Consider the following 27,533-nt stretch of genomic DNA (forward strand, 5'->3'; position numbering starts at 1 on the left):
ATAATATCCAGCAGGATAGGCAAACTCAGTTATTAAGAGAAGACCTAATTCTTTGCCCACAAAGAACTAGGAAAACAAAACTTACTGGCTGCCAGTGCCTTTGAAAAGACGTAACTCTTTCTCAAATAGATAACACTATTGATAGAATACTTATGATGGATTAGAGCAAACTTAGTTCCTATCGGGGATGAGAAAGTTTGTGAATACCAGGTGAGCTAGATATCAATTTTCAGCGAGGCTTCAGGTCGAAACAAAACATTGTCCTCTAGAAAAAAGGCTAAACTCAAGGAATGCTCACTAGTAAGGAAATCATTTAAGGCACAGAAGTGACCAGAAAGGAACTCCTTCATTTAGACACAAAATGTGTCCTTCTGAAGGAAGGTGTTCAAGTGCTAATGGTACAGAATCGACCTGCGTGCTCAATGCTTTTGGGTACTAAAAATCATAGAAGTAGCATTCCATGTCATTTTCCTCTTTCAATCTCACTATTGCTCGAATGGCCAGTAGTGACCGTACTTCTGCCACAAGAAAGGAGGCAATCTTCTGAGGTCTGTACAAAAATAGGTGGGACATGGTCTGGGGTAGCTGTATTTGAATGGGAGGGCACCATGTTGAATGATCTGTAGCACCCAAAGGTCTGAAGTTACAGGATGCCAGCAGGGCAGAAAATACTAATTCTGCCTCTTATCAGCCATGCATGAACATGGGAGGAGGAATCAAAGCCACATGGTCGCAGCGGAGGCAGGTGAGAAAGAAGACTGCAGTCCTTGGTGGTGACCACAGCCTCTGCCACCACTATGCTCTCTTGAGTCATTCAAAGGTTATGTTAGCTGTTGTAACACTTGTGAGGGCTGCCTTTGTCAACAAGTCAGACCCTGAATTTTCAGTATTGTTGGTGGAACGGACATGCTGGGGATGGCAAGCTTAAGGAGCCATCCATTACGGTCTCTGAAGCACTCTAACATAGAACGTTGTCCAAAAAAAATATTGTTGTCATCAATTGGCACATCCATAAGAGATTCTGGCATGTTGGCCGAAATTCTTGTGGTGTGCATCCATGCATGAAGCCTGATGAGGATACTAGTGCCCGTGGAGCATCACACACAGTCCTGTCCACCTCACTGCCTAAGGGAAGGCTTTCCTTAATTAGTCAGGGATGGCGGACATATCGCACTGGCCATATCGCATCAAGTATGCTTGTGGGGTGGCAGACAGCATTCAGGGTACCAAGGAAAAGATTATTTTGCTTTAGTCATCAATGAGCTTTGACTCTCAGTGAGGATGAATGATACTGTCTGCTTTGCTAAGGGAAGCCTGAAATACGAAGCTCTTGGTAGTTAGGTGCTGTGTCAAATACTGGGCAACTTACTGAAGGAGTTGAGCATGGCTTGGATCAAATCTGCAAGGTTTCCATCAGGACCTCGTTAAAAGGTAGTAAGGGCTCTGAAGTAGCAGGCCCAGGCTGCAATATTTCTGTCAGTATGTTTGTCTTAGTCTGTGCAATAAGATGTAGGTCGAACAAGTCAACTGCTCTGAGAACCCCTTCGTCATGAGGCACATTTTGGAGTGGTTAAATGGCGTCAGAATCAGATCCAAACACAGCTTCTAGTCTATGATAACGCCCACATTGAGAGAGAATCTGGGGATCATCTAAACCGGGGGGTACTTTGGTAATCTAGAAGCGAGACATGTGCCTGCCTCGTAAGAGGCTAGGAGTCAGACTACGCAGTGGAGTTTGGTCTTTGAAGTGCCAACACCACAAACACTTTCACTGGAGGGAGTGGCAGGATAAGAGCAAGTCCAAGTGACTTGGAGCGAAGCCAGGTCCCAGAGTCCACAGCACGCTAGTATGAGCATTTTGAATTTGTCCTTCCTGAAGAAGACTCCTCCTGTCCTTCTCCAGCACAAGGAAATAGCGAGAGCAACAACCTACTCCTCTTTCCAAGTTCGAAACCACTTTTTTTTTAACAATCTTTATTGCAATTTTTGGGTTATACACATTTACCATCATCTGGTACATTTCAATAAACCAAAGCAGTTTACACATCAGATAGAATGAGTCCAAAATCCTCTCGATAGCACCTTTTAGGAGCAAAACACACTTCTTGTAACAGAATGGACAGGTGCCGTTCTGTATTGGGAGGTGTGGGAAGAAGAGTTGTCAGGGGAAAAAGAAAGGGTAGCGCACAGCCATGCTTGGTGACTGGTAAGACCCATCTGCCCGACGTGATGATACAGTGGAAGGAAGTGACAAATCCTGCTACTCACAGGATTGGTACGCACCATTAAAAACAAAGTAAAGCAGCGTGGTGGCTGTTGCTGTAAAGGTAAGGGGACTGGGAAGACCGATAACCTGATCACCTGCATGCCTGCCAGAACTATGCCCTCGAAAGAACTGGGGCAACAGCTGTATCGGCCGTCAGACCGTCTTTGCCAATATACCATCCCTCTTGAGTAACTTAAGAGCCTTTTGACTAATGCAGGAACTGCCTGGCCAGGTTCAACAGACTAAGCATTTACATCACACATATCTACTATTTGTAATGAACTGGTCTGAATCAAACCCAATACCAATGTATATTACATTATCAGTTTATTGAATGGTGTACTGGCTAAGTGATTAGTATTTTCTCTAACTAGATAACACTATTGTATATTGATAATAAAAACAGTTACAATGCAGCATTACAAAACACTAAAAACTGTCAAATTAAAACAAATTGTTGAATTACTATTAATCATCCAACAGCCAGCTGTGTGTTATAAAACAATCTTCAAATTAAAAGGACTTACCAATAAAAATATCATTTCCTAACAGTGCAAAAATATTCGCATCACATTCTACAATTTTGAGTCCAAAACATTTCATCAAACAATGAATGAAGAGTAATAAAGCTGATCATTTGGGGGAAAATGCAGCCACTTAATGCAGCAACAGCAGCTCTGTGAGAAAGTGGCTCTGTATATACTGGACTGGAATGAAGTACAGTGTGTATAGAGTACACCAACCCCAGAGGTTAAAGTCAGAACTGACCTTACTCTCCAAAGTGGTAGCTTGGTAGAGCAGTAAGGCAGTACCAGAGGACAGTGTAAAGCATTTGTTGTACACGCTCAGTCCGCAAAAGGTTTCACACACTCAAGAACTGATCTCCAGGCCAATTGATGTTATATCCTCAGATATAGTGGTTTCATTTTTTATAACCAAACAGTTATAAAAATATACTTTTCAAGTTATGAGTACTCTCATGTAAATACTTTGCAAAGGAGCAATAAAGTTTGTGCACACAATCATTACAGGATAGATAGTAAGCAACACAGTTCTGAAACACGCTCTAGCATTGATCTCAATAGGTTTTTCACAGATAAGTACAGTTGATTACTTTATGGATTACTTTGGTAGTTCCAGGACCAGATCTTAGATTCCGTCCTGGGCCTAAGCTGAAACCAGATTAGCAAAAACGTTTTAGTTACTGTGATGAATTTTCAGGAATATGAAGCGGTTTTAAAAGTTCACACTTAGAAACTTTTCAATGTAAATCTGACAATGTTATTCAACGGGAAGAAATTCAAGTTGCAGGTAAAGTATGATCGCATTACTTTTGTAACCCAGCACTGGTCTCCTAAGGCCAACACTGGGGGCTTAACTCAAAACAGGTAGGTAATTGCGTTTCAGTATTTTGTACGATTTTTAAAGAATATTTGAAGTTTTCAAAAGTAGACACTTTGAAGAAATTTCATAGAAAAGCAGACAATGGGTTCCTATGGAGAAAATACAGATTACTAGTAAACCCGCGAGGGATTACTTTTAATGTTCAGTACTGGGCTGAAAGGTACAGTACTGGCTTCTCCCCTGATCACAGGTAAGTACTTTGGATTTCGGATTTCGGCTGATTTAAAGGAATATTTTCAGTTTTCAAAACTTAACACTTAGAAAATGTTCGAGTCAAAATAGGTCAATGTTATCCAATGGCAGGTAAGTAAATTACAGGTTTCCAGGTGAGTACTTAGTTGGTGAAGTTAAGGTTATGCCTGTAGACTCAGGGGTCCCCCAGGGTCAGGTGAGTAAAGTTAGTTCAGTCCCAGAGGCGCAGGGGCGGCCGGGTGCAGAGGTAGGTAGGCCCAATGATATCCAATGAGGGAAAGGGGGCCTTCGGTTGGTGGCTGCTGACTAGCAGGCCACGCGGCTCTGGGAGGTGGGATCCTGGTCACTTGCTCAGGGCAAGGGGGGAAGTAGGATAGGACAAAGGGGTCACAACCAGCGGCACTCGGGCGGCTAGGTGCAGGGTGCTTTTGAGCCGTTGGGCGCTCAATGTTATCCAATGACGATCTTGAAGAGGGAACAAAGGCTGCAGGCTCGGGGACGGAGACTCTCCAGGGGCGATCAGCACTTCGAGAGGTAAGTTGGGATGCTGGAGCACAGGTAGCTACCCCACAGGGAGGCACAGGGGTTCGCAGGGCGCCGGGGTGTCTTTGGGGGTCGGAAAAGCTTTACCCTCGGATGGTCGCGGTTGGGGTGGCCCCTGGTTCTGAGTCTGCAGGCGTCGGCTGGGTTGTAGAGGAGGGTCTTTGGGCACTGGACTTCGGGTCCCAGTCGCTGGGGGGACGCCCTCGTGGTCTTGGTTCGGGTTGGCCTGGCCCAGGCTCGGCTGGTGTAGAGTGAGCTTGTCCGGAGCTTCCTGGTGAGCACCAGGTGGGTTGTTGCAGCAGAGCCTCTGCTGATGGGAGTCATAATCTTCGAGAGGGTCAAGGGAGGCAGGTCCTCTGGGTGTCCCAAGGTTGCTGTCCGCGGAGGTCGCCAGGATTAGGCAGGAGCAGGTTCCAGGATGAACAGGCCGGTAGGGCTGGGGCCACGTCAGTTGTGGTTGTCCTGTTAGCAGCTGTGCGGCGGGTCTTTTGATATCGGAATCTGAGCAAGGAACGTTCAGATAGCCCCTATATACTAATTTTAGGGGCGTTACATGTAGGGCAAGGACAGGGACCAATGGATCCCTGTGTCCCTGTCCTGGGGTGAGTACACCCCCTATCCTGCTTGTCTCCTGTGGGAGGGGGGCAGGAGCCTAGCTGGGATTGGGCAGGGCTCCCCATCTACAAGATGGCCGGGGCCGGAGGTCGTGCTTCACCTCGCCTCCCCCACCTGATGGGTGGGGTTGACACAGGCTGGCATTGTAGGAAGGTAGATACCTGACTATGGTTACCCCCAACTTTTTTCCTGGTGTTTTGCTGGTTTTCTGACTTAGTTGACCTGGGGCCCTGCTATTCAGGACCCCAGGCCCACTGCTCTCTCTCTAAAATGGATTCCATGTACCTTAGGTACATTTCCAATTGGAACTGGGCCACCTTATCAGACCCTGTAACTCAGGGCATAGGTGTACCCAGGGCCTACCAGGGGCTGAAGCATGTATTATGCCACCCCTGGATGGCCATCTAAATCTGACACAACTGGCTGCACGACAGCTGGGGCAAGGTGGTGTAATCACCCTTTGCTGTAGATATAGTATACCTATATCTAACCCTAAAAATGGACACACAGATCCCTATCAGTCACTCCTATGGCAGGCCTCAACAATCCTGAAGGCAGAGTGCATGGAATCGTGTGAAATGGTGCTCTGGCATGAGCTGAGCCCGTTTGCAGCTTGCGGAACCACGTCCTAATAGCTGTTCCATGATAACGCATACCATATACTCTTAAGTGCATTATAATCCTCGCGGTTAAATGCTATCTCTGGTATTGCTTTATCAAACCATGTCGAGTAAGGTGTCATACGAATTGGAATACTAACCCCTCGCCAATTCTGGCGACGGGGTTAGCATTCCACCCTTCTAGAGGGACACGACATGTATGTAACTGTGAACCCCGGTTAAAGTTAACTGAAGCCTCAGCTCCACAAAATGGATGCTGCCACCACAGACACGAGTCTGACCTCCTGCTGCTGGGAGTCCTTCCAGCGAGGAGAGCTTGGACAAAGGGTTTCCTGTCAGGGGCGGTGCTAGCAACATCCCAGACAGGGTCTTGTGTATCCTGGGTAGGCAGGGCTTTACAGGAAGGTGACTGCTGAGTGGCACCCCGGTGCTCACTACGCATCTGCCGGCTAGAACCAGTTCCAGGGGCACACCAGCCCCTGGCCTGGGGAAAGTCCGGCATGGGAGAAGGGTGTAACCACCCCCTTCCTGGTCCCACCCCTAGGGCAGGACCTAGTCGCGTACCCACCCCTTTCTTTAGGATAAAGGCAGGAGCGGGGACCCTTCCAAATTAGATCATCTTTGGAATCAAGACACGACTTTCTACGAAAGGACTTCAAGATTTCTTCTTCAAGATTCTCCCTTGTGACTAAGGAGTAGTCACCCTGCATCCGCAGGCACCATCTTAAGAACACTGCGGTCTGCTGCAAGTCCTTCCTCCGGAATCCGACTGCCCAGCTCGACGAGAACCGGCTTCGCTGGCACCTCTGACCTCTACCCACCTCTACAGCTCAGCTGAGAACCATGGGTGCGACGAGACCTCGAGGGACCGGCCATCTTCAAGACTGCACGACTTCTTTCCAGCACGACCGCCGAGGGATCCTCTGGTGAGTGCTTTGGGGTCCGAGAAGCCCCGACCCTGAGCAGCTCCAGCACCGAAGTTCAGCCTCCCAGCATCTCCACGATCTGCGTGGGGCCCTTCTGCTTTTTGCTGCTCACCGCGTTGTTTGGCTAATAGCCCGCTGGCTTGTGGCCTTCTTAACGACGCCCGACAACTTCACTGCTGCTGGTCTGGTTGCTCCAGCCTGGCCCTTGCTCCCTTCCAAGAGAGGAGCACACTGGACCCTCCTGGTCCACTCCAGACGCCATTTTGAGTCCACCGCGTGGGCTTGAATTTGCCAAGGCTTTGTTGCCCAATCCTGGGTCCAGCGACGCCAACAGCTTCATCCATCGTGGGACAGCTCGCACCTCCATCCTGGTCACCGACAACGCCTCTTGGTCCGTGAGATCTGCAGAGCACAGCGTCGCCCACTCACCTAGTCGAGGTGACTATCATCCGGTACCCTCCTGGTGCCACCTGACTACTGGCTAGTAGTCACGAACTTGGTCTCCTCTGCTTTCAGGTGTCATCCATCTTCAATCCAGGCTTGGATCAACTCGAACTTTCTTCACTGGTCGCCTGCCAGCAACTTCTTTCTTCAGGCTCCTGGTCCGTCTACGAGGATTCCCGACGTCTTTTGAGACATATGCAGCTGCAGCCCCTGGGCTAGGTAACTTCGGCATTTCGGTGCCCCAGCATAGCCTCACTATCCAAGGGTCAGAATCCACTTTCGTTTTCCTCCTACCAGGTCGGGTTCGCCCGAGAACACTAACTTTGTGAAATCTAGCTACCATAGACTTTGTCCCGCATCATGCGTGAGAGTGCACACTCTGCACCCGAGTCCCCTAGGCCTCCTACTAGTAAGCTGAAGGTTCAGTAACGTAGTCCTAGCGATTCCAAAGCCTATTAGTACAGTACTAACCTGCTAGTAATTTCGCATTCCACTTTTGTAGTATATGGTTTCCCGTGCCCCTCGGGCATTTGTGTAAATTGTGCAACTTAAAGTATTTTCCTAAGAGTTTTGTTGTGTGCTTAGTACCCTGTCCTCATAAAGAGTACAGGGCTGTTGTGATCTATATAAATACACTGTTTATTTTCATAACACTTGTGTGGTGTCCTTTCACTTGGTGTTCAAGGGGTATATGTGATGGTATAACAGCTGGCTTAACACGCCCTCTAGAGTTTAGCCCGAAGACTGCTCGTATCCACGCTACTAGGATAGCTATTCTATAAGGTTGACTTACAACCAATCACCATAAGGGTTGTTTGGACTGATACAAAGTGCTCACTAGAATAGTGAACATTATATATCAGGCCAACTTCTCACAGGCATACCCCCATTCCTGACGTAGTTTTTCCTGCCAGTCTTCCCGCCAGAGTGGGGGTCAGGAGGGTTGGGGGCTGGTTGCTGGGTACAGCAAATGGTCTGGAAAAGCTCACAGAGGCGGTATGCCTTTGAAGCTTCCCCCTGCCCATCCTGGGGGAGGAGACCTAGCACCTCCCCCAGGATGTGCATTGTTGCAGGCCCAGGAGAGCGGGCTCTCCTACCCAGGGGTCCAGCAACATGTCTGCTGTGTGGCAGCCTCTGCAGCCACTCAGCCAGACGTGGATTGTAGGTTAGGTTTTCAGGTGGGCATCTCTAAGATGCCCTCTGGTGCATTTTACATTAAATCTCACACTGGCATCAATTTGGTTTTAATGTGCTGAGAAGTTTGGTACCAAACTTGTCATTCTTCAGTGTAGCCATTACGGTGCTGTGGAGTTCGTAATGACAACCTCCCAGCACCATATACTCTTAATGGCATCACTGCACTTACAGTGCCCAGGAATGGCCCTGGGTACTGTAGGGGCACAGGGCTCATGCACCTGTGCCCGCACCACTGGCATAGGGCTCCCAGCTAGAGGGGTGACTGATGTATGCCTGGGCAGTGGGTCTGTGCACATGGCACACAGGGATGTGTGCCATGTCGACTCTTTGTTTAGTTCTGTACCTAGGTACTCACCTTGCAAAGGCAGTGTGTGGGTACCAAGGTACAGGGCCTCTACGGGTGGCACAATAAGTGCTGCAGCCCTTAGGGGTCTTCTCTGGTCACCATGCTCTGGGTACCTAGGGTACCATTTACTAGGGGTTGATAGGTGGCCAGAGATGCCAATTGGGTTTTGTTTCAAAACAGTTTTTAGGGAAGGAACACAGGTCCTGGGTACCTGGTTGACAGGAGCCCAGGGCACACTCCGTCAAAGCACATCAGCAGTTCAGAAAAAAGTGGGGCATACCAATGCAAGAAAGATGGCACTTTCTCACAAGCTCGATAAAACATTACACCAAAAAACGTTAAAACCAATCATGTGAAAGATTAATATTTCATGCAGATGGCTAGATCAGCCAAATTGAATGCACGGTTGACTAGGTTTCGCGAATCTTCTTTCCACCTACATCAAAAACTTTGTAAAATCAATGTTTAATTGCAAATTGTTCAGGTCCAAGCACGTAATATTTGCCTGCAGGAACCAATACCCTTTTCATTTAGCAGTTTTCTAAACAGGGATTTCAGTTCGACTAGTAAACTAGGACAAATGCAGACCATATGAATAATAGTCTCGACTGCTGAACTGCCCAGTCTACAGTTATCACTTTGCCTAAATTTGATCCAATGTGAGGCAGTCATTTGTTGGTAGGCCTCTAAATCTATAAACCATAAACTTAGTTTGAAAGAAATTGAATAGCGTACTCCCAGATAAGACTGGACCAGATAAGACTGGACCGTGGACCGTGTAATCATCCAGGCACGAAAGAACAAGTTACTTACCTTCGGTAACGCTTTTTCTGGTAGATATTATATCTGCCTGTTAATTCCTCACCTTGTGAATATCCCCTTGCGTCAGCAACATTCGGAAATTCTTTTTTGTAGCCTCGCGCAGACGTGGACGTCAGAGACACGGCATCGCACGCGACTCCGCTGACGTCACCGACGCCTACAATAGGCCCACGCCGGCGTGATGACATCAGTTCCGCCCTTTTTTCCGTGCCATCGAGGCACACGGACGGACCAATGACAGTAGAAATATACATAGCATACACAATAAACAATAGCCAAGGAGAAACACACACAGTGTGGAGCAAATGCAATGGAAACAACTCCTTAACATTACAAAATATATACAATACAATACAGTAACTCTGGTAAAGAAGAGTGGACAACGGGGAGGCGGATGGGTCAGTGAGGAATCCACAGGCAGATATAGTATCTACCAGAAAAAGCGTTACCGAAGGTAAGTAACTTGTTCTTCTGATAGATACATCTGCCCTGTGGATTCCTCACCTTGTGAATAGAGTCCCACAGCAGTCCCCACTCCAGGAGGAGGGTGTCCACTCTTCTAAACCAGGAAATCCTGAAGGACAGAACGCGCAAAGTGGCCGTCCCTCCTCACCTCAGTGTCCAAGCAGTAATGCTTTGCGAACATGTGGAGGGAAGACCAAGTTGCCGCCCTACAAATGTCCTCTACAGGAACACCTCTAGCCAATGCTGAGGTAGACGACTTAGCTCTTGTAGAATGAGCCCTTATACCCTCTGGAGGATCCTTACCGGCCAAAGAGTAGCAGATCTTTATACAGAGGTCGATCCATCTCGATAAAGTTCTTTTATGGACCACTCTACCTCTCCTGCAGCCAGCAAAGCCAATGAAGAGCTGGTCATCCAACCGACAGTCCTTAGTTCTGTCCAAATAAAAAGACACCGCCCTCTTAGGGTCCAGACGGTGTAACCTCTCCTCCTCCTTGGAAGGATGTGGGGGAGGATAAAAGGAAGGGAGGGTAATGGATTGACCAAGGTGGAAAGGAGTCACCACCTTAGGAAGAAAAGCAGCCCTGGTCCTAAGAACCATCCGATCAGCATGAATGGTCAAGAAAGGGGGCTTGGAACTAAGAGCTTGAAGCTCACTTACCCTCCTTGCCGAGGTTATTGCAACGAGGAAGACCACCTTAAGAGTTAAAAACCTCATAGGACATTTATGAAGAGGCTCAAAGGGAGCAGATTTCAAAAGAAGGGAGGCTAGCGGACACTATTTACCACTCAGGATGGTGGAAGGTCCAGTAGCAGCTGAGTGTCCGTACAAAGTACTGTAGATGCAAAAAGGGGGGTTGCTGCACTGTTCCTATTGAGAGATAAGGTAGGAGGGAAAGTTTTATCTGGCATGACCAAGGGTGTTCCAATGATACCCTGGGGCATCCATTATGTTGGATGTAATTGCCTCACACACCCAGAAGGGTGTCATGCTTCATCATTGGCGGTTGCTCCTCGTCGGGGAGGCGGTGCAACCCCCGACGGGCTCACCTCAAAGAGGGGCTCTTTAGCGGAGATCTTTTTTCCAACAGCCTTATGGTGAGGTGGGGGTATGTGGGCAAGATGGTATTCTCCTGTGATGGGATAATTAAAATGTAGCAAAGGGTACCGGAATTGACTTTATTCTGGGGGTCCCTTGGCTGCAATTAAAAGGTGGGGCTAGCTCGCTAGGTGTCAACTAGTTAAGGTTATGTGACCCTAGAGGAGCCTAGAAGTGAATGTGGTCAACATGTTTCTCGCTGAGGGTAGATTACCCGCGATTCTTCAGGACCTATTTACAAAAAGTGAAAAGAAAGGAAAACAACGACATGCTAGTATCATATGTGTTGTGTTTGTTACCTCAGTGGATTCTCCTATGCCTATACATAGAGAAGGAACAAGGAAACAACAGTAATTACATTCAGTACAGATATGCAAGTCACAACATTTGCCAGGGGAAGTAAAAATACTGACATGCTGGTGGTACTAGGAGTGATTATGCATAACCACCGCATGCCCTGTGTATTGAGCGTGCAATGTACAAAGTGAAAAGCACACGCAATAACTGTATCTGTGACAGGGACTGTGGTTGGTGAAGGTGAAGGCTAAAAACAATATTTAAAAAGTATTAGAGTTAAAAATGCAGCAGTCTTAAAGTGATTGCCTGCCTATAGTGTGTTGGAGAAATAGGCAGGTCTCTTGTGCAGACACCAATTATAATAGTTGCTGGATGCAGTAGAAAACTCGCACTGTGACTTGTAAAGCATTCAAAGTGATACACTTATATGGTACCCTACTCACCTAATGGTCATAAACTAATGGCCACATGAGGGTTCGGCGGGACAGTACATCAGAGCTGAGCCGATAGGTTAATGGCTGGTGTAGGGGAAGAAGTGAAGAAACGCGCCCCTGAATTACTACCAGAAGGCTCAACAGGTATATGTATAGGCTGATGGTCAAGGTGCCCGCCCTCTATTTCGCGCTAGCGCACTCACCTCCAGTCCTCCTGTGTCCGTGTGTTGTGACCTACCCATTACCGCCGAGCTCGAGTAGATGTCTGAGCTCGGCGGCAAGGGTTATTTAAACAACACCGGAGGACTGGCGCGCCAAATCTCGTACCCGCCCCCAGCCACAGGTCACATGGGAGAGGCCGATTGCGTGGCGGCCATCTTAAGATGGTGCAGATATGCGGAGTTGCTAATGCAGTAACTCTTGTCCTTGCTTATACACGCCGCTGATTAAGCTCGGTGGAACCTAGGTTTGAGGAACCAATATAAAGCCAAAATACGGCGGTGAAGCCGTGGAATAGGGGGGTGGTGGGTGGTGTCATGACTCACCAATATCTGGCGTTGTTTAAAAGTCGGGCCGATTCGTGTGCATATATGGCGGCCATTGTGTGAGGGGCCCCGAGACTAGCCCATCTATACAACGAGCCCTAAGTGATTGAATGGGATCCCTATTCATAGTAGGATCTTACTGCTCGTGTGGTAGAGGACCAATGGCAGTGGGAGGATCAAGGTTGCCAGTGGCGCTGATATAGGTGGGAGTGACTACGGGTAGGGTAGGCTTGTAGTAAGTGCTTAAGTCAGATGTCTTATCACAGGAATGTAGCTGATCAGGGCAACTCATGGTACGGCTCCAAGTTTTATAGTGAGTACCAGGGAATGTCTTCATTGAGACCCTGTTTATCAGAAGACAATCGATGCACCCATCTCTGTTTTTTGTTGAAAAGGGCTCTTGTAGGGCAGTTTGGGCTGGATTCCAGAACTACCCACTTAATGGAGTTTTCATCGTGGTCGGACTCCACATAATGTTTGCACATTTTTGTGTGGGTCTTCTTGCAGCGAAAATTGCTGCGATGTTCTATGATCCGAGTCTTTATGGGACGGGTTGTCATCCCTATGTACTGTAGGCCACAAGGGCACATGAGCAAATATATACAGTGTGATGTGTTGCAATTTGTGTGTTGTCTAAGCTCCCATTTGAAAGTCTCGGAAAGTTGTATGGTCTTGAGTGTCAAGGTGTACTTGCAGACCCCACACATACCGCAAGGGTAATGGCCCGTCACAGGGGGTAGATGCCATAAGGTAAGTTGGGTTTGTTTCCTCACTTGCTTTGGCCTGGTGCTAATTAAGATGTCTTTCAGATTTTGTGACCTCTTAAAGGCGAACCTAGGTTCCTCTAGGGACATGTCTCCTGTGTTGAGTATGCCCCAGTGGTGTTTGATCGTGTTCCTGATTTTATTAGACAAAGGGGTAAATGTGGTTACACAAGTGATAGGTTGGTTCTCAACAGGGACTCTCTCCTGCCTTTCAAGGAGGGCTTCACGGTTGTTATTTCTGGCCCGTTTCCTAGCTTTGAGAACATCACTCTTGGGGTACCCTCTGTCAAGTAGGTTCCTTGAGAGAATAGCAGATTCTTTCTTGTAATCAGACACAGCACTGCAATTGTGCCTAATTCGTAAGAATTGGCCAAAGGGCAGGTTGGTACGTAAGGCCCTTGGATGGTGACTTTTGTAGTGTAGTAGGCTGTTACGGTCTGTCGGTTTGCGGTACATGGTGGTGTTTATAGATCCTGCTTCTAGTCTGATTGTTAGATCTAGGAACGCAATTTCATGGGGTGAGGAGGCCATTGTAAAGCGTAGGTGAGGGTTTAAAGTGTTGACCCATACCAAAAAACCTTCGTGTGAGGTCGGTGGACCGCTCCACAGGATCAGGATGTCATCAATGAAGCGTTTCCACATTTTGATGTTATCCAAGAAGGGATTCGACTCATGGTGTATATGTGTCCCTTCAAATTTAGCCATATACAGACAGGCCACCGAGAGGGCAAAGGTACTGCCCATAGAGGTCCCCTGGGTCTGATGGTAAAACTTGCCTTTGTATTCAAAAAAGTTTTCCGTCAAGGCTAGGGTGGCACACTCCATGATGAAGGTTTGAGGAGTGTTGGAGTTCCAAGGCTCTTGGCCCAGTCTTTCCTCAATAACCTCTAGAGTGGCCCTCTGGGGGATGTTGGTGTAGAGGGCTTCAACATCTAGGGTTATCAAAAGGTCAATCTCTCCTGTGTCCTGGACTGTATCCAGTATTCGTAGAACATCCGTGGTATCCTGAATGTATGAGGGAATGCTTTTCACAAGGGGTTGAAGGAAATGGTCACAGAATTGTGATAGGGGCTCCAATACGGAGTCTATCCCCGAGACTATTGGTCTCCCTGGTACCGGTCTAGTGGCTTTATGGATCTTGGGCAGGATATAGAAATATGGTACCCTAGGGTCCCGTTTCATAAGAAATTCTGCCTCCTTTCTGGTGATCCATTGATCACACCCAGCGCTAGTAACCAGGCTTGTGATCTTGGTCTGTAATCGTATGGTTGGGTCATTAGTGATTGGAGTGTAGTACCTTTGGTCGCTGAGTTGTCTCGTACATTCCAACTCATAATCCACTGTGTTCATTAGAACTGTGGCTCCCCCTTTGTTCGCCTGTTTGATTGTGATCGAGGGGTCATCTGCCAGTGATTTAAGTACTGCCAACTCATTCTTAGAGATGTTGGAGTGTGGTATCTGGCGGTTGAGTTTGTTGATGTCTCTCAATACTGCTTGTTCGAATGTCAATACTTCATTTGGGACCATTCCATTATGAGGTGTAAAGGTTGAGGGATTGTGGAGACCGGAATCTTCCGTAGGCTCACTGGGTTTCCCTTCAAAGAATGTTTTCAACCTTATTTTTCTGAAAAAGGCTTTCAGTTCCCTGGTTTGTTGGAATGAGTCAATCCTGGGTGTTGGGACAAAGCCCAAACCTCTTTGCAGGACTTCTTCCTCTCTTTGAGTAACGTGGCGGTCAGATAAGTTGACCACCAGGCTTACTGTTGCCCTGACCGGCTCGTGCTCCTCGTGTCCATCCCTTGGGGGCGTGTGTCCTCCCACTGGACTCTTTTCTCTGCTGCGTTCCCTCTTTTTCGCCCTCGCCCTCTGCCCCAACCTCTGCCTAAAAAAGGAGGGTGTGTAGGGTTCTGGGGGGGATAGAATGGAGGATATTGTGCTCCGAAAGGAGGTTGGAAATGGGGGAACTGTGGATATTGCCAAAACGGTGGACCTACAGGTTGCCCCTGATTTTGGTAATTGGGGAAATTGTGTTGTCCCCGTCCCTTGCCTCTTTTTGCTCTGGGGGGCATCTGTGCAGGATTGTTATCCCCGCTGCTGTCAGAGCCACTATTTGAGCCCCTCCTTGACGAAGTTGTGCTGGAGCCTGAACTGTAGCTGGTGCCCGGTGGGACATAGTCATCCCTTAAGTAGGGGTAGACTTTCTCTTTTGAAAATTTTTTGATGTCCTTTTGCAATTTGGCTACCTTCTGGTTCATAAGATATTCCTTATGTTCTGCCATTTCTTTGTTAATCTCGGCCAATTTTGTTTTGAAGCCCGGGTTTTGTACCGCAGTCTTTAGGGCAGCCTCCGCTGCTTGTATTTTGACTAGAAGTGCGTCTGCTAGTCATTTAGCTGTGTTGACTATGAGGAAGAGGAGGTCGTGGGTACACTTCCACGAGACCTGTGACCATTCCACTTTAAATTGTCCGTCCTCCCAGAATATTCTTGGGAAGTTTTTGACGATCAATCCATTAGGTGCAATTTTAGCTTTAAAATATTGAGCCATCATTGTCCCATGAATAGTTACCCTAATCCATTCCCGTTTAAGGTCTGACAGGGATTGCCACTCAGTGGTGTTGCTGCTTGTTCCTGGTTCGATGTCGATACCAAAGAGAGATGGTGTCCTCATATGGCTGCTGCATCCTCCTCACCAAAACTTAGTCCTTGCCCCTCCATAGTGGTGAGGTCTGATAGGACTGGTCCAGGTGTGGTGGAGTCCTTCACAGAAGGTAGGGAAAGAGAGTGGGGGGGGGGGGGGGTCGGGGGGGGTTTCCTTTAGAAGCACACCCTGGAGAGAGCGAAAGAAGGTCCACCGCCGGTTTGGGCTATGGATCAGGTATGGGCCCCCACAATAGTGTGGGCTCAAGTCTTTGGGGGATTCGAACAGACTAACCCACCACGTGTGAGCTCCCACGGTTGCACCGTGCACGAGCCTTGGAACTCCAACACTCCTCAAACCTTCATCATGGAGTGTGCCACCCTAGCCTTGACGGAAAACTTTTTTGAATACAAAGGCAAGTTTTACCATCAGACCCAGGGGACCTCTATGGGCAGTACCTTGGCCCCCTCGGTGGCCTGTCTGTATATGGCTAAATTTGAAGGGACACATATACACCATGAGTCGAATCCCTTCTTGGATAACATCAAAATGTGGAAACGCTTCATTGATGACATCCTGATCCTGTGGAGCGGTCCACCGACCTCACACAAAGGTTTTTTGGTATGGGTCAACACTTTAAACCCTCACCTACGCTTTACAATGGCCTCCTCACCCCATGAAATTGCGTTCCTAGATCTAACAATCAGACTAGAAGCAGGATCTATAAACACCACCATGTACCGCAAACCGACAGACCGTAACAGCCTACTACACTACAAAAGTCACCATCCAAGGGCCTTACGTACCAACCTGCCCTTTGGCCAATTCTTACGAATTAGGCGCAATTGCAGTGCTGTGTCTGATTACAAGAAAGAATCCGCTATTCTCTCAAGGAACCTACTTGACAGAGGGTACCCCAAGAGTGATGTTCTCAAAGCTAGGAAACGGGCCAGAAATAACAACCGTGAAGCCCTCCTTGAAAGGCAGGAGAGAGTCCCTGTTGAGAACCAACCTATCACTTGTGTAACCACATTTACCCCTTTGTCGAATAAAATCAGGAACACGATCAAACACCACTGGGGCATACTCAACACAGTAGACATGTCCCTAGAGGAACCTAGGTTCGCCTTTAAGAGGTCACAAAATCTGAAAGACATCTTAATTAGCACCAGGCCAAAGCAAGTGAGGAAACAAACCCAACTTACCTTATGGCATCTACCCCCTGTGACGGGCCATTACCCTTGCGGTATGTGTGGGGTCTGCAAGTACACCTTGACACTCAAGACCATACAACTTTCCGAGACTTTCAAATGGGAGCTTAGACAACACACAAATTGCAACACATCACACTGTATATATTTGCTCATGTGCCCTTGTGGCCTACAGTACATAGGGATGACAACCCGTCCCATAAAGACTCGGATCATAGAACATCGCAGCAATTTTCGCTGCAAGAAGACCCACACAAAAATGTGCAAACATTATGTGGAGTCCGACCACGATGAAAACTCCATTAAGTGGGTAGTTCTGGAATCCAGCCCAAACTGCCCTACAAGAGCCCTTTTCAACAAAGAACAGAGATGGGTGCATCGATTGTCTTCTGATAAACAGGGTCTCAATGAAGACATTCCCTGGCACTCACTATAAAACTTGGAGCCGTACCATGAGTTGCCCTGATCAGCTACATTCCTGTGATAAGACATCTGACTTAAGCACTTACTACAAGCCTACCCTACCCGTAGTCACTCCCACCTATATCAGCGCCACTGGCAACCTTGATCCTCCCACTGCCATTGGTCCTCTACCACACGAGCAGTAAGATCCTACTATGAATAGGGATCCCATTCAATCACTTAGGGCTCGTTGTATAGATGGGCTAGTCTCGGGGCCCCTCACACAATGGCCGCCATATATGCACACGAATCGGCCCGACTTTTAAACAACGCCAGATATTGGTGAGTCATGACACCACCCACCACCCCCCTATTCCACGGCTTCACCGCCGTATTTTGGCTTTATATTGGTTCCTCAAACCTAGGTTCCACCGAGCTTAATCAGCGGCGTGTATAAGCAAGGACAAGAGTTACTTCATTAGCAACTCCGCATATCTGCACCATCTTAAGATGGCCGCCACGCTATCGGCCTCTCCCATGTGACCTGTGGCTGGGGGCGGGTACGAGATTTGGCGCACCAGTCCTCCGGTGTTGTGTAAATAACCCTTGCCGCCGAGCTCAGACATCTACTCGAGCTCGGCGGTAATGGGTAGGTCACAACACACGGACACAGAGGACTGGAGGTGAGTGCGCTAGCGTGAAATAGAGGGCGGGCACCTTGACCATCAGCCTATACATATACCTGTTGAGCCTTCTGGTAGTAATTCAGGGGCACGTTTCTTCACTTCTTCCCCTACACCAGCCATTAACCTATCGGCTCAGCTCTGATGTACTGTCCCGCCGAACCCTCATGTGGCCATTAGTTTATGACCATTAGGTGAGTAGGGTACCATATAAGTGTATCACTTTGAATGCTTTACAAGTCACAGTGTGAGTTTTCTACTGCATCCAGCAACTATTATAATTGGTGTCTGCACAAGAGACCTGCCTATTTCTCCAACACACTATAGGCAGGCAATCACTTTAAGACTGCTGCATTTTTAACTCTAATACTTTTTAAATATTGTTTTTAGCCTTCACCTTCACCAACCACAGTCCCTGTCACAGATACAGTTATTGCGTGTGCTTTTCACTTTGTACATTGCACGCTCAATACACAGGGCATGCGGTGGTTATGCATAATCACTCCTAGTACCACCAGCATGTCAGTATTTTTACTTCCCCTGGCAAATGTTGTGACTTGCATATCTGTACTGAATGTAATTACTGTTGTTTCCTTGTTCCTTCTCTATGTATAGGCATAGGAGAATCCACTGAGGTAACAAACACAACACATATGATACTAGCATGTCGTTGTTTTCCTTTCTTTTCACTTTTTGTAAATAGGTCCTGAAGAATCGCGGGTAATCAACCCTCAGCGAGAAACATGTTGACCACATTCACTTCTAGGCTCCTCTAGGGTCACATAACCTTAACTAGTTGACACCTAGCGAGCTAGCCCCACCTTTTAATTGCAGCCAAGGGACCCCCAGAATAAAGTCAATTCCGGTACCCTTTGCTACATTTTAATTATCCCATCACAGGAGAATACCATCTTGCCCACATACCCCCACCTCACCATAAGGCGGTTGGAAAAAAGATCTCCGCTAAAGAGCCCCTCTTTGAGGTGAGCCCGTCGGGGGTTGCACCGCCTCCCCGACGAGGAGCAACCGCCAATGATGAAGCATGACACCCTTCTGGGTGTGTGAGGCAATTACATCCAACATAATGGATGCCCCAGGGTATCATTGGAACACCCTTGGTCACGCAAGATAAAACTTTCCCTCCTACCTTATCTCTCAATAGGAACAGTGCAGCAACCCCCCTTTTTGCAGCTCAAAGGGAGCACCCATCAGAAAGGTCAAAACATTTAAGTCCAACTGAGGCACAATAAAAGGAGTAGGAGGGAACATATTTGTGAGACCCTTCAAAAACCTTAAAACTACAGGAGACTTAAAAAGAGACGGCTGGTCAGGCAAACAGAGAAAAGCCGACAGCGCCGAAAGATAGCCCTTAACCGTAGCAACAGCAAGTCCTTGCTGCGCCAGAGAAAGGGCAAACTGGAGAACGTCAGACAAACGGGCTCTCAAAGGGTCAATAGATTTCTCCCCACACCAAGAGACGAATTTCGACCACCTATACGAATAAACAGATTTAGTGGAGTCACGCCTGGCTGACAAGATGACATCCACCACGTCAGGTGTGAGAGAAAAGGAAATCAGGTTGCCCCGTTCAATCTCCAAGCATGAAGGTGCAATGTCTGGAGGTGGGAGTGTAGAACCTGCCCCTCCATCTGAGAGAGGAGGTCTGCCCTGAGAGGGAGACGGAGCGGCGGGTGAGAGGAGAGGTGGAGTAGATCTGTATACCACACCCTTCTTGGCCAGTCCGGGGCGACCGAAATGACTTGGGCCCGGTCTTGGCGAATCTTCCTCAGAACCCGAGGAATCAAGGGTATGGGAGGAAACGCATAAAGGAGTCGATTTCCCCAACTCAACTGAAACGCGTCCCCCAAGGCTCCCTGCATCGGATACTGGAGACTGCAGAAGGACGGGCAGTGAGCATTCTCGCGAGTAGCGAACAGGTCCACCTGATGAGTCCCCCACGTCCGAAAGACGTGATGCACCACCTCTGGGTGAAGCCTCCACTCGTGGTCGGCAGAGAACTGCCGACTGAGAACGTCTGCACGAACGTTCAGAACTCCGGCCAGATGATTTGCCATCAGACAAATCTGGTGGTCCTGAACCCAGGACCAGAGACGCAGAGCCTCTCTGCAGAGACACTGCGACCCCACTCCCCCTTGCTTGTTGATGTACCACATCGCGGTCGTGTTGTCCGTCAGGATTTGGATCGACCGACCGCGAAGGGAAGGGAGGAAGGCCTTGAGCGCCAGACGTATCGCCCGCAATTCTAGAAGGTTGATGTGAAGCAACCTTTCCTCTGGAGACCAAAGACCCTTGACCTCCAGGTCATCCAGATGAGCACCCCACCCTAGAGTGGATGCATCCGTAATCACCGTGGCCACCGGAGGAGGTAGCTGAAAAGGCTTCCCCTGAGACAGGTTGCCTTCCACGCCCCACCAAGACAAATCCGGCGCAGCTTCTCTGGAGATCCTCACTGACTCCCTGAGATCTCCGTTGTGCTGATACCACTGCCTGCGGAGGTACCACTGGAGCGCCCTCATGTGCCAGCGTGCATGGTTGACCAACAGAATGCAAGAAGCCATCAGACCGAGCAGGCGAAGGACCTTCAGGACTGGAACGACCGCTCCATTGTAGAATAAAGGAATAATTTCCTGTATGTCGTGAATCCTTTGAGGAGGAGGGAATGCACGACATACAGCTGTGTCCAGTACTGCACCTATGAACAGGTTGCGCTGGGAGGGCACCAGGTGAGATTTGGGCACATTTATTGAAAAACCCAACCTGAACAACAACTGGGTTGTCTCCCGCAGATGATGGAGCACTCTCTCGGCCGACTCTGCTTTGACCAGCCAGTCGCCAGATAAGGGAATACAGGAATCCCCGACCTTCTGAGATGCGCTGCCACCACTGCCATCACCTTGGTGAAGACTCGAGGCGCAGTAGTAAGCCCTAACGGAAGGACCGCAAACTGATAGTGCTGCGATCCCACCGTAAAACGGAGATACTTCCTGTGCGACTTCAGGATAGGGATGTGAAAGTACGCATCCTGCAAGTCGAGCGACACCATCCAGTCTTCTTCCAGCAGAGCCTGAAGAACCTGAGCAAGGGTGAGCATCTTGAATTTCTCCTGTTTTAGATAAAAATTCAAGATCCTGAGATCCAAAATCGGACGAAGCCTGCCATCCTTCTTGGGGATCAGAAAATACCGGGAGTAGCATCCCTGACCTTTTTCCTGCTCCGGGACCACCTCTATCGCACCCTTCCTCAACAGAGTTTGAACTTCCTCCTGTAGGAGTAGCAGATGTTCCTCTGAGCAATATCCCTGGCAAGGAGGGTAATTGGGAGGGAATTCCCGAAAGGGAAGGGCATACCCATTTTCTACGAGATTGAGAACCCAAAGATCTGATGTAACCGATTCTCAATCCCGTAGAAAGTGAGTAAGCCGACCCCCCACCGGACCCACATGATCCTGGATGGCGGATCTAGGGCTGCTTTTCTGTGGCTGGGGGGTTGGAGGAGGTGGAGGAGGAAGAGGCCTGCGCCCTCGAGGACGCGCCCTTTGCCTTCCCCTGTACGACTTATACAAGGTGTTTTGCTGCTGCTGCTGTTGATGCTGCTGCTGACCTTGTCTAAATGTACGAAAGGAAGAGCGACCAAAGCCTCTGGATTTCCTGGCCGTAGAACCTCTTACTTGCAGACCAAGAGATCTAGCAGTCGCCCTGCTGTCCTTAAACCTCTCCAAGGCCGAATCTGCCTTTTTGCCAAAGAGTCCTTCTCCATCAAAAGGCAGATCTAACAAAGCAGACTGCACATCAGCAGAAAAATCAGAGGATTTTAACCAAGCTGAACGCCTAGTGGCAACAGCAGTGCCCATGATCCTTGCCACAGAATCTGCAGTATCAAGGCAGCTCTGAATAACCTGACGAGCTGCCGCCTGAGTGTCAGATAAAACTTCCTCAAAGTCACCTCTGCAGTCTTCAGGAACCTTTGGGATCAACAAACGTACAGAGTCCATAAGAGCATGGATATATCTTCCCATAAGGCAAGTGGCATTTGTTGATTTTAACGCCATACTCGCGGAAGAGAAAGTCTTTTTGGCCACTTGATCCTGCTTTTTAGCTTCCTTGTCACCAGGAACTTGGGGAAAAGCACCTACTGACTTTTTGGAACATGCCGCTTGGATCACCAAACTTTCAGGAGAAGGGTGTGTCGACAAAAAGGCAGGGTCCTCAGGAGCCACTCTATACCTCCGAGCCACACCTTTCGAGACTGCAGGAGCAGAAAGGGGCTTCTTCCACACCTCCATAATGTGATCAGTCAAAGCATCATTAAAAAGGAGCAAGGGCTCCACTGCCGAGCTCGGAGAATGAAGAACCTCAGTAAGCAGATTCGATTTAAACTCAACAGTAGGCAATTTTAAACCTAAAAGTCCCGCTGCTCTTTTCATCACCACGCAATATGGCTGAACATCTTTAGATGGCACATCAGAGCCTGATGGCAAGACCCACTCTGGAGAAAACTCAAGTCCACTAGCCTCTGCTAGATCCTCTAAATAATTTTCATCCAGCTCACCTTCTTCCAAGTCAGAATGAGACTCACAATACCTCTGCTCCTCCAGTAGACGTTGAGCCTCCTTTCTAGATCTCTGCTTAACACGGAGTGCCGCCGGATCCACTGCAGACTCCGACGGCGCCGGAGCAGACGTCGGAATCGAACCCGAAGGCTTTGAAGGATGTTCCAAAGATTTGCTTGGAGCGGGCGACGCCGGTGCTGGAGTCTTCGACTTCGGACGAGCCGGCGTCGACATCGGCGTCGACCTCGGTGGAGCCTGGTACTGCCACAGCGGGGTCGGAGCCGGCAAAAACGGCATGAAAGGTGCCGGGGCGTAAGAATGAGGCACCCCCAAATTAAATGCCATTGGACCCATAGGACCCGAAGGCGCTCCAGAAGGGTACCAAGACTTGGAGAAAACATCATACATAGCGTTAAGAAACACCGAAGGATCCTGACCTGGAGTCGGAAAAGGTGGATGCTCAGGTCGACCTCGAGGTAGATTCGAATCTGTCTCAACAACAGGAGTCGAACCCTCAACCTCCACAGGAACGTCCTCTTCCTGCGCCGGAGACGGAGCCGAAGTCAGATCGGGTGCCGGAGTCGGTGAATGTACTGGCGACTCCGAAGGCGAAGCCTCGCCCTCCTGATCCGAAACCTCCTGAGGAGGAATTACCTTAGATCTAATCTTCTTGGGTGATCTCTATCTCGAGCCAGACTTATCACCTGAATGACGTCGGGACTCATGTCTCCTCTTCTTGTGCTTCCTTCGCGACCTCGAAGCATGATCCGAGGAAGACCTCGAAGCCGACGCCTCCTGAGACCTCGACTTCTTCGAATAGGACTTCGAAGATTTTCTTTCTTTATCGGCCTTCAGCTTAGCCACAAGAAGCTTTGACTACCTTTCTCGCAGGGCCTTTGGATTCATTTTTTGACACGACGAACACCCATCAACGTCATGGTCGAGCTCAAACACCAAATACAGTCCTAGTGCGGGTACGTAACGGACATAATTTTTCCACATTCCCTGCAGGGCTTAAAGCCCGTCTTCTTTGTCGACATAAGAACGAACAAAGTGACAAGAGAACTGGAAATAACGAAGAAATACAGCTACAGAGTAACCAGAAGCTACAGAGTATCCCAAAAACCGTTAGCGTCGACGATGCGGAAAAAAGGGAACTGATGTCATCATGCCGGCGTGGGCCTATTGTAGGCGTCGGTGACGTCAGCGGAGTCGCGTGAGATGCCGTGTCTCTATGACGTCCAAGTCCACGTCGGCGCGAGGCTACAAAAAAGAATTTCCGAATGTTGCTGACGCAAGGGGATATTCACAAGGTGAGGAATCCACACGGCAGATGTATCTATCAGAAACTATTTATAGATCCTTGTCCTGCATTCTTGAAAACTGCTGCATTGATTTATTTACCTGTTTTTTTAAATTCTGAAAATAAAACAAGCAGAGTCCACAGGTCTCTTGTTTGTAAATATTCTAAATCTGTATCCAAATATTTTCCAAAAGAGGTTTTATTATTCGCACTGGTTATTTCCATCCAGGTCACATAGTCAAAAGTATCGGGCTTAGCCGCCTTTCACTTGAAGCATGTTTTTATAAATGCCCCAAAAAAATTATAACGTAAACCACCTGGCTATTTAGGCCAAATGGCGCTACAAATGGTGTAGCATTTCTTGGGAGTCAAACATTTTGTCTATAGATTTTTTGCAAAGACCTAATCCAGAAAATACTCTATTTTGATTTTTCTACAAAAGACTTCACAGCCATAGGTTAAAATTGGCAACAACTTGGCTTTTATTATTTTGGCCATTGGCTCCATCGTCACTGCTCTCAAGGACCTGTTAATAGAATAAAAGGGCGTTAGCTTTTGATTTAACGGCCAGGTTGTGAGTTTGCATATTCCCCTGATTGTCCGAAATAACTCCTAGATACCTGTACTCTGATGTTCTTTCAACTAGATTGCCATTGATGAACCACTTGTCTTCTTTCTTCACCTACTTACCGACAACAAGAATTTTTGTTTTTTCCTAATTAATTTTCTTTTTATTTTTTTTGCATAATACTCATCTAATGTCACAAGAATTCTGCAAACCAACCCTGGTTATACTGAGAAGTAGAGCATCGTCGGCGTACAAAAGATGTGACAGACGCATAGTCTATCATAGTGTTTGATTTTGTATTGATAAAAGTGCTGGCCAGAGGTTGGTCTTTGGGAAAATGAGTCAATGGTAAGGCAATTTGTTTCAAGAGATAACTGGGCCAAACTTAATTTTTTTGTGGGTTTATGAGTGTGCCTCCAGTCCTTTCATGATCCATTTCGGTCGATTATTTCAGGGCAGTGTCTCTCATGAGTACACAAGTAAGTAATTGTCAAATTGGCGAGTGCTCTACTCTCGGAAAGACTTCTTACCAATAGCATTTCACAAAACAGAATTGCAGGAGCCACTGCACTCTTGCACGGACTTTGAATTCAGTTCTGCACCAAGAGCTTCAATTTCTTCCTCTGTTAAAGGCCTGGCCAAAATGGTGGGATAACCATTGCCATATATTTTGTTAGTCCTATTCCCCATTTTATAAACCAAAGTCTTTTCAAATAAATGTGTTCTGCAATATCTGCATTAGCCCACAAGGAATGGGAAGATGACCGGAGCATGTGAGTTGGCTGATCAGGTGACACCAGATCCTGAATGTACTGTGGGACAGAGCCCAATCAACCAACATCATGGCCCTGTCCCTACTGATGGGCGAAGCAAAAACCACCAAGCTACCGCTTTTCCTTTCATTTATTGATTATACGGCGGCCTTTGACCATGTGGACCGAAACAAACTTTGGAAAAAACTATCCACTTGGGGCATTCCGAAACATCTCCTAGATGTCCTAATACTGCTTCACTCTAACACCTGGGTTAAAATTAAACTTGGAACTGGCCAGCACCTCTCGAAGCAGATTAGGACAACTAAAGGACTAAAGCAGGGGTGCCTATTAGCGCCAATTCTATTCAATCTGTTTATTTCTGACTTACCGGAAGAACTTGACAAATGCCGTAATCATGCGCCCAAGCTAGGAAAAGCCACCCTCCCTAGTTTGTTATATGCGGACGATTTAGTGCTGATAAGCCGGTCGCCAATAGGCCTTCAGCATCTTTTGAATTGTACCCATGCCTTCTCGGTAAAGAATGCCCTAGAAATAAACCTCAATAAATCTAAGGTCATGACGGTAAACTACAGGAAGAAAAGGATCCCTTGTTGGTACCTGAACGGAGTAAAGCTCGAACGGGTAGCCACATACAAATACCTCGGCGTCGTGCTGGATTCTAAGAACACGTCTAGGCCTCAGCTCCAGTCCATCCGAGGGAAGGCAATAATGACCCACCTCGCATTGAAATCACTAAAGACTAAACTCCCTGACCTCACCCTTAAACCCTTCCTTGAAATCCTCCGAGCGAAACTTCAACCAACGCTCACCTATGGGAGCGAATCGCTGCATGGGAAGGACGCTGCATTGTTAGACACAGTCATAGCCAATTGTTACAGGGCCATCTTCAATCTTCCCAAATACGCGTCTCCGGCCCAAATTCGTTTAGAATTTGGGGTTGTTAAACAAACACTAGAAAGACGGAGTGCATATGTAACTAACTGGCGCAAGATCCGCGACGCAGACCCTGACTCTTTAAATGCCAGCGTCTGGGAAGAGCTACTCAGATGTCGCACTTCACTGCCTAGGGACTACCTATTTGGATCTCTTGATGTGCTAGGCTTATCCGACATTTGGGAAACTGCCATAGACCACCGGTCCTTCAAAAAGTTGGCAAAAAAATCTGCCCGAATAATCTCGGCAATAGAAGATAAGAAAGACCTAGCCAACAGGGCGCATGGATGGACAACGGTGGGAGATTACGGCAAAATACGGCCACAAGCATATCTTAATATCGGGATGAAAATAAAAATCAAAGAAAAGTTCCTGAAATTGCGCCTTGGAGCTATCCCGATATTACCGCACCTGCCGCCATGGGAGAGAACTCACGCCTCGGCCCTATGCCGCCTGTGTAAATCTGGCAAGGAGGACATCATCCATGTGATATGTATTTGCCCGAGACTAATGGACCTGAGGCTCAAGCTGTTGCTACCGTTTTTTAGATCACATGCCGTTCGGACCTGTAGGCAGGCAGTTAAACTTTGTTTTTCCTCCAGCGATATTAAACTGAATTGTCAGGTTGTGAAGTTCTTTGATTTAATGCAGGAAAGATTCAAGCACACTTGAAAGACTCATTGGGACTTAATAACAACCGTGAATTGACAATAGTAACTGCTGTATTTTAAATAATTTGTACTGTTATATGGCATTTTAAATAATTTGTACTGCTATATGGCGTTTTATATTTTTGTAAAGATTTTAATTAATCATATACAAATAAATATATTACTTACTTACAATCTAGCCCTGTGCATATAGCACAGAGCTTTACAGTGGATGCGCTTGTCTATGGGCAGCCAGTGAAGTTCACAAAGCAAATGAGACACAGACGGATACTTTAGAAGAAGAAAAAGTAGCCAGGCTGCCGCAATTTGTACTATTTGCAAGCGCTGGATGACTGCCTATTCGGCCACCAAGTATAAGTTTCCATAATCAACTCTGGACAAGATCAGGGCTTGGATCACTGTTTTCTGAGCAGAAAGAGGTAGCATACTAGTGATTTTTTTAACCCACCCCAAAACTGCAAAGCAGGTGGAAGCTACCTTACCTAACTGAGGCTTCATTGTTAAAATGTGCGGAAGCCAAGTTTCTTTACCTGCCCTGAGAAGGCCGGAAGGTGGCCTAAAGTAACCGGCCAATGCTGACGGCCCCATGACTGGGGATTGTCCCCAGGACCATTCCTCAGTCTTCTCTCCATTCAGCTTGAGAGAATTTGTTCCCATCCACACAGAGACCCTGCTCAGGCCTAGATATGGGGTGCTGGAGCTATTTCCCTGTGTGGATGACAAAGTGAAGACACTAGGCGTATCATCTGCATATAAGAATAAAGTCAGACCACAGTTCTCCACCAACTCTGACTCTGT

The 27,533-nt window shown here is 47.8% G+C and overlaps 1 protein-coding gene across 1 annotated transcript in view; it reads right to left on the reverse strand.

The window, feature by feature from the left end:
• Positions 1–27,533, reverse strand: part of NUP205 (nucleoporin 205) — a 967,082-nt gene that overhangs the window by 43,845 nt on the left and 895,704 nt on the right. The window lies entirely within an intron of this gene.

This window comes from Lissotriton vulgaris, chromosome 1_2 (genome assembly GCF_964263255.1).
Source record: "Lissotriton vulgaris chromosome 1_2, aLisVul1.2, whole genome shotgun sequence".
Taxonomy (NCBI): domain Eukaryota; kingdom Metazoa; phylum Chordata; class Amphibia; order Caudata; family Salamandridae; genus Lissotriton; species Lissotriton vulgaris.